This window comes from Sapajus apella, unplaced genomic scaffold, assembly GCF_009761245.1.
Source record: "Sapajus apella isolate SASKATOON/1434 unplaced genomic scaffold, GSC_monkey_1.0 scaffold5, whole genome shotgun sequence".
NCBI lineage: Eukaryota > Metazoa > Chordata > Mammalia > Primates > Cebidae > Sapajus > Sapajus apella.
In genome coordinates, this window is record NW_022436945.1 from 34095410 (window position 1) to 34103670 (window position 8261).

Below are 8261 nucleotides of genomic sequence, written 5' to 3' on the forward strand. Positions count from 1 at the left end.
GCAGAGGTTTCAGTGAGCAGAGATCATGCCAGTGCACTCCAGCCTCAGTGACAGAGTAAGACTCCATCTCAAAAAAAAAAAAAAAAAAAAGAAGAAGGAATAGACGCATGCACATGTGCACACTCACACACAGCACTTAAGCTCTTTTCCAAGAAGGAATTGAAATGAGAAAATAGAACCAGCCCAAGTGCAAAGAAAATATAACAACTCCTCCTCTTTGTCACTTCCATCTCTTTCTAGAGCAGCCTTCACTTTTGGTGCTAGGTTCTATTGTTACTTTGGTAGCTTGTTTTGTCTTGTGTAGCATAATGCAAATATGAGTGTTCCATCATGATCTTTCTAGCATTCTTTCTTAAACAGAGCTCCCTTCAGAGTTCTTCAAAGAGAAGTTGAATGATTGACCTGATTTTGCTGCCCTGGGATTATTGATTAGTAAGGTAATGATGGGCGCTCTTCTGTTTTAAAGTCCTGACATCATTGTAATTTATTCCAGAGGTCATATGAATTTTTCGATTCTGTAAGAGTCTGCAGAGAAACCATTTCTTTTCAGATATGCACTTCTGTCAAAGAAACTGGAATCTGCACTTTCTCTTCTTGACTAGTGAAAAATAATCTCTTTATATTTTATGGAGACATATAATTTTGTGGGTGACAAAATCAGTGAAGATATGATCAGCTTAATTCTTGGAATAATGTAATATACTTAGCAATAAAATTTGTGGCTCTCATAAAATATTGGGGCCTTTGATGACTTGAAAACTTATTGCTAAAGACTGTAGATTGATCATCGTATGTTTTGTGTTTGTGTTCAGTGTTGATCATTAGACTATTCTCTCTATATTCTCCTTGCCACCCTAGTGTTAGGCAAAATTGAACATTGGTTTGTTATTGCCATTGCTCTAGGGTATTTTGCCCAGCAGAATTAGCACCAATGGTACTTGGGGAAAAAAGAGCTCAACCTAATAAGAGCTAAATTACCTTCATGCAGTTTTAGAGACAGTTGGAAACTCAGCAGTTGACAGCACTGAAGAGAGTCAGAGTTGAAGAAATAATACTTGGATATCCTGTGGCTGCTAATTGACATGGTCATGAGTCTCCTGAAAATACACTGCAGGATGACTGGGAGGATTTTGGCAGCTACTCTCTTGCAAAAAACTTGAGATGCTGCAATGGCAGTGAGCAGTAGAGGAGCACAGACAGAAGATAAAGTATGTTTTTCAAAGTCTGACCTTTTTGCAAACCCTAGTTTTGCTTGGCCAAGTAACAAATAGGTTGCCTATGTCTAGAAATAATTTCTAAGTGTACAGTTTTTAAAAAATCAATAACAGATATAACATGTTTAATTCAATAAGAATCACTTATGAGCACACTATGTGTAAAGACCTATGCTAAAAGCCATGGACAATTTAAACTTCCAATGGTTTTAGGGAAAAAATAGCATGCAAATATAAAGAAGTTTTACATAATGGGCAGCAATTCATTGTTTAGGAAAATAAATATTTAGAACTTAACTTCCAGAGAGGGAAAAAAATGCAAGTGGCTTGAGATGTGTTGCAAAAGATAGCATCAGGGATGGGGTGTGTGATGAAGAACTTAAAAGAGGATCTGGATCAGAATAGAAAAACGATAGCCCAGGTACATATTCTAAAACCTAGAATGTAAACTTCACAAAGGCAATTTTATGTTTCTTCAGCACTATATGCTCAGAATCCGGAATGATGTCTGTCACACACTAGACATTCAAGAAATGTTTGTTAAATGAATGAATTCTGAATTGTTTAAACACTTTAAAACTATTGTATTCCATTCTGTGATGGCATTTGGGATGATCTATTTAGAGAGAAGTTTTTTCTCTCTGGACTTAATTTTGGTAGTGAACATGAGTAAGGTTGACCAATTTCTGCCTTATATCAATTAAACCTTTCATGGGTTTTTACTCAAATGCAGCCATTAATGAACAGATGCCCAGAGCAATGATAATTATGATGATAATGCTTTGCCCTTACACCATCTCCCTTATCCACGTAAACCTAAGTGTTTTACCAACAGTAATTATCACAGTACTTATGGGAGATAAGACAGTATAATTAATACCATGTACAGATGAAAATGGAAATAGAGAGACATTAAACAGCCAGCTGATAGAGATGTAGTATAATCAGTTATTTATTATTTTAAAAATGTTAGCCCTCAGTCTGATTATTAAGCGTTGAAAACAAAAAGGACCCAATATTTGATAACTGTTTGTATTAGTCAGGGTTCTCCAAAGAAATATAACCAATAGGATGTATCTATATATCTGTATCTTTGCAGATATTTACATAGATATCTGTGTCTATAGATAGATATATAGAAAGATATTTATTATGAGGGATTGGCTTATTATGATGGATTTATTACACGTGATTATGCAGTTATGGAAGCTGAGAAGTCCCATGATTTTCTATCGGTAAGGTGAAAGTCTGCAAATCCAGTGGTGTAGTTCCAGTCCAAACTCAAAGGACTGAGAACCATGGGGCTAGTGGGATAAGTCTTGGTCCAGGTTCCAAGACCCAAGTACATGTGCCAATGTTCAAGAGCAGAAGGAGATGGATGACCCAGTTCAAGCAGAAAGAACAAATCTGCCTTTCCTCTGCCATGTTCTACCTGGGTCCTTTATGGATTGGTGATGCCCACTCACATTGTTGGGAGGGTTCTTTACTCAGTCTACTGATTCAGATGCTAAACTCTCTAGAGACCCCCTCAGAAATAATGTTTAACCAGCTATCTTGACATCTCTTAGCTCAGTTAAGTTGACATAAATTTAACTAACCCACCGTTGAAACCATGAGTTCATTTGGATCTCTTTTTGGCATGGTAGTGAGAATAGGGGAAGGTAATATTTATTTAAAAATTTCTCAATCAATATACCCCTTGAGACCAAATCTGAATTATTGTGCAAATTGGTGGGCAATAATAGGCTGAGGAAAGTGTGCACTACTTAGCAGCCTTCTATGTAAGTTTCATTGGCTCATATAAATCTAGGAATACAATAATTATTCAACTATCAGATCGAAATAGTGTCACATGTTTGGTTTCTTGCTTTCAAAATTCTAGTTTTTTCCTCTCACTTATAAAATGGTCACAACCCATACACTAAGATCACTCTTGCTCTCTGGTAAGTGGGTCTTAAGAACAATTGAGTTACTGTGGTTAACCATCAAAATAAGTTTACTTTTGATCTTGCTTTGATTTTCTTTTCCATTCATAGTGATGAGACTCTATTGAGGTGTGCGTATAGAGGTTTGTGTGTGTGGTGGTGGTGGTGGTGGGTATCAAGCATTCACTTCCCCTTTCTTTTGTTAACAGTAGTGTATCAGGATATTTGTGACATAATGACAAGTAAACCAAACCCAAATGGATATAAGCAAAGAACAAAAAAGAAGTTAATGACTCTTGATTAAAAGCTTCAGGGGTATAATTGACTTCAAGCATGGTTCCCTGCACTCAAATAATGTCATCAAGATCAATTTTTCTCCCTCTCTTACTCAACTCTTATCAGCGCCTTTGCTTTTCGGATAGCAGCTTCTCAATTACAAACTTCCAGTGTCAAATTCAGTGTATGACAGTACATGCTAGTATCCTTGAAGTTTTAGTAGAATTTGTATTGTACTATAATGGTTCTGACTGCATTATCTGTTGATCCTGAACAATTGTCCTGTCCTGAGCATTCTACCCAACCTGTGAGATTGGAAAAATTAGGACTCATGCTTAATGTAGGGTTGGAGTGAATCCCCACTCAAACCAAAGCACTGGTTGTAACACTATAATGTTTATTTCACTACTCACCTTTGAGGAATTTACCCTTAATGTAATGACTGCTTGTGAAGCTGCCAATCATAGCACTCTACCTCCAAAACTCCACCCAGGGCTGAGTATAAGATGCAGAGGGTTCTCACAGGGTTCCCACCACCTCTATGACCCCTCTCCCTGCGCAACTCTGCAACTGGAACTTTTATTTTGCTGAGGCATTCCCTGCCTGGAGAGCTAAAAAAGCCTCCAAAACAAACAGTGCTTTCTACCCCTCCCTGAGCTCTCCAGAGTGGAGAAGTGTCTGATTTCCTGGTTCCCAAGCTCCACGAGGTCTGTGCAGTGAAGTCCCTCCTCAAACACCTCCCGTGGCGAGTGCCTCTTGAGTTATTCACAGTTGTTGGGCAATTGTCAGGGATCCGGCCTCCCACTTATGTAAGGCATAATTATTCTGGCCACCCGGCTCCAGCCACCACAGCAGCAGGGGCCAGGAAGAGCCCATGCCCTCCCCAGACCCCCATAGGGCTTAAAAAAAAAATGCAGAGGGTTGATCAAAATGCTGTGTCCTCTCATTTAAAGTGATGTGATTGGTCCAATGAGTGAGACCAATGTCAGTTGGTCATTGTCTATCCCACATATATATATATATATACACATACACACACACAATCATATATATATATATATATGTAGGATAGATTATATATATATATAATACAAATAAGCAAAGACAGTCATCTTATATAAAAGTGTGATACTGAGAAATTAGCTAAGGTGAGAGCTTGAGGAATGCATTTATAGAGAAGTCTGCAGGTTTCAGGCATTGAGAATACAGTTTCCTTTTTACTGAAGCCTTTCATTTGTTGATTCTGTGCCATATGCCACTATACTTCCAAAACCCTTGTTGTTGTTGTTGTTATTGTTTGTTAAATGAATTCTAGTTATATTTCCATCACTAACAATAAAATGAGTAATTGGCAACACTCTTCTGTTCTTGAGACTTTTCTAGTAATTGGGCTGTTGCCCGGCCTCCTATGCTTGAGTACCTATTTTGAAAAATTGCTTAGTAGACCTTTTAATTTTTGTTGTGATATATGTTAAGACTTATAAAAATTGCTGTAATAGTACAAAGGTTTTCTTTACACTAAGATCACTCAAATGTTAACATTTTACTGCGTTGGCTGCATCCTTTTCTTTCCCTCTCTATATATTTATTCATACATTGCAGACTATTTTGCATACATGATGGCCTTTGACCCTTAAATCCTCAGTGTGTTCTTCCTAAAATACAGTTACATCATCTTACCTAATGAAGTAAATAACAAATATCAAGAAATTACCATAGACAATATTATCTAATGTACACTCCTTATTAAGATTTTTGCCAATTGTCTCAATTATGATCTTTATAGCAAAAAAAATTCTTGGATCATATATTGCCTCCATCAGTCATATCTCCTTAGATGTCTTCAACCTGGTGCCATTCTTTGTTTCTTCTTTTATCTCCTAAAATAAAATTGGTATTTTTGAATCTACAGTTAAGTTATTGTGTATATGTCATATGATGCTCATGTGAACAATAACATTTGCCAGTATTTTCTTTGTAATTAACATTTATGTTGTTGGGGGCACTTTGGCTAAAATTCTTTGACTTTCCATATTTTCACCACTGATTCTTCCATCTTTTTGTCTCTTATTCGCTCTTACTGATTTCCTCTGTGAATGATTATGTACTTTCTCTCACTTTTCAGCCCCCACCTCTACCCCTGCATACACACAACAAATACTCTGTTTCTAATGTCCATTCTTTAACTAGAGTCTTGCTAGGCACTATTAGAACCCACTAATGGTTCTTTGCCTGGCATAATCTTAGGTTCCTTGTGTCTACATTACACTTATTTGCACAATCTGTCACTTAACATTTTATTGAAACTGGCCTATAATACTGCCTACTTGTTATCTGTGGCTTAATCCTCTAAATAATTGACTCTGCCCAAGTGGATGCCCTTCTGTCTGTAGCTGGATGCACCCCTATGTTGTTGCTGTGTGATTGTTTTCCTTTTACTTTTAGACTTTGCAGGTCTCTCAGCTGTCCTAGACCCACTAACCCTCAATATCTTTTTCTAATAATAGAGAAATAAATGCTGGTTCCTGGCTGCTTGCTAACTGGTAAACCAAGAGACATGTGAAATACTGTGGAGCAATGATATCGTCAGGGAGTACTGATGATATTTCCAACAGGCAACCCTTCTATTGTACCACTTTGAAATAGTTCAAATATTACCATAAAGTTGTCAAAATTAATATATGTGGTAATCTAAGTTATAGGCACACAAAAATGAGTGACTTCCAGTCTTAAAATCCTCATCAAGAAAATTGACCTATTGATGGAGTTGGAGGAAATCAAAGTTTCCTTTGATTACATTTTCAGTTTTTGTGTTAAATTCAGGATGAGGTCAGAAACACTCAGATGTTTTGATGGTTAATACTGTCAACTTGATTGGATTGAAGGATACAAAGTATTGATCCTCGATGTGTCTGTGAGGGTGTTGCCAAAGGAGATTATTTGAGTCAGTGGACTGGGAGAGGCAGACCCACCCTTAATCTGGGTGGGCACAATATAATCAGCTGCCAGTGTGGTCAGACATGCAGAAAAATGTGAAAAGAGTGACAGGCCTAGACTCCTGGCCTACGTCTTTCTTCTGTGCTGGATGCTTCCTGCCCTTGAACATCAGACTCCAAGTTCTTCAGTTTTGGAAGGGACTATCTCTCCTTGCACCTCAGCCTGCAGATGGCCTATTGTGGGACCTTGTGATAATGTGAGTTAATACTTAATAAACTCCCCGTTTTATATATATGTATATATATGTGTGTGTGTGTGTGTATATTTATATATATGATGGAATGGGGAATATATATATATAGATATATATGGTGGAATACATCTATATATTTATATATATATTCCATTATATGTAGTATAATATATATTCCATATATATAATATGTATATTTCAAAACCAAATACCATATATTCTCACTCATAGGCGGATGTTGAACAATGAGAACACATGGACACAGGTAGGGGAGCATCACACACTGGGGTCTGTTGTGGGGGGGCTGAGAGAGGGAAAGCAGGGGTGAGGAGGTTGAGGAGGGTTAACATGGGGAGAAATGCCAGATATAGGTGATGGGGGTATGGAGGCAGCAAATCACCTTGCCATGTATGTACCTATGCAACAACCCTGCATGATCTGTACATGCACCCCAGAACCTAAAGTACAATAAAAAATATATATGTAACAAATATATATTATATATTTAACAGAATTTATATATTAAATAGGAACACTTGTTTAATATAATATACCTATTCCATTAGTTCTGTCCCTCTTGAGAACCCTCACTAATACAAATACTGAAGAGGGAGTTGGAAACACCTCATCCTACTAAACCAAGAAGAAAAGTAGAGCACAGAAATCAGAGGAGGTTTCCTGTCAATATCACAGAAAGAGAACCACAAACAATTCATGTGGAATCATTTCTACAGCAAGTAGTAACATTTCTTAAGGTTTATGATTTCCTAGATGTTTATTATTTTTATTATTTTCTTTTATTTCCTTGTAACTAATAGAAATAAAACAGGAACAAGCATAGCCCTCTGTAGAGAAATAGAAAAGAAAAAGTGAAAGAAAAGTGTTCCTATTTTAAAGAGTGATACAGATATCATGAGGAAGAAACACATTTTTTGCCTAGTGTGAGAGACAAGACAGAAAAAAACATTAGAAAGATGTGTTGGTCTGAGTAGCAGCTGGGGCTTATACATTAATAATCTGCAATAGCATTCTTACATTGACCACTAAAATTATTTCAAATTTAAAAGATTATGGCTTCTGTATTCAGGCTTGTGCTTTAGCTACAACACTGTTTTAGACTGTAAATCCTATGTACTTATTTTTTGGAGAGTTTTGTAGGTATATATCATATACTTACAACGCCGGTGAGAAAGATAAATGATATGTTTTATTTCTATAGGGTCATTATTCTTGCAAAAGTAAAGAGTTCTGAATATTTCCTTTTCAGTCTATAAACTCCATGAGGACAAGTACCTATATTGCTTACTACAATATTCCATGTGAAATGCTATGTTCATAGCATCTAACCAAACTATATTGTCACTCATTAACTGGCAATGCTTAAATACAGAGAACTTGTTGGTTTCAGATAGCCCTTCACTTTGTTCGCCTGCCTCCTTCCAGTAAGGAGCTCAACAAATTTTATGTTTAATTTCGTGAAAAGACACATAAGGGCTTAGAAAGTCTTGACATGTTCATCTTTACAAATAATAAAAAAACTAATTTACAAGGTTATAAAACAAATCAAACCACATCCGTTTATTCCAAACTGTGGAATCCATTGAAGAAATAACCGGGGTGACTGGAGTGTATTAGGGTTGGCTATAAATTGTTAGA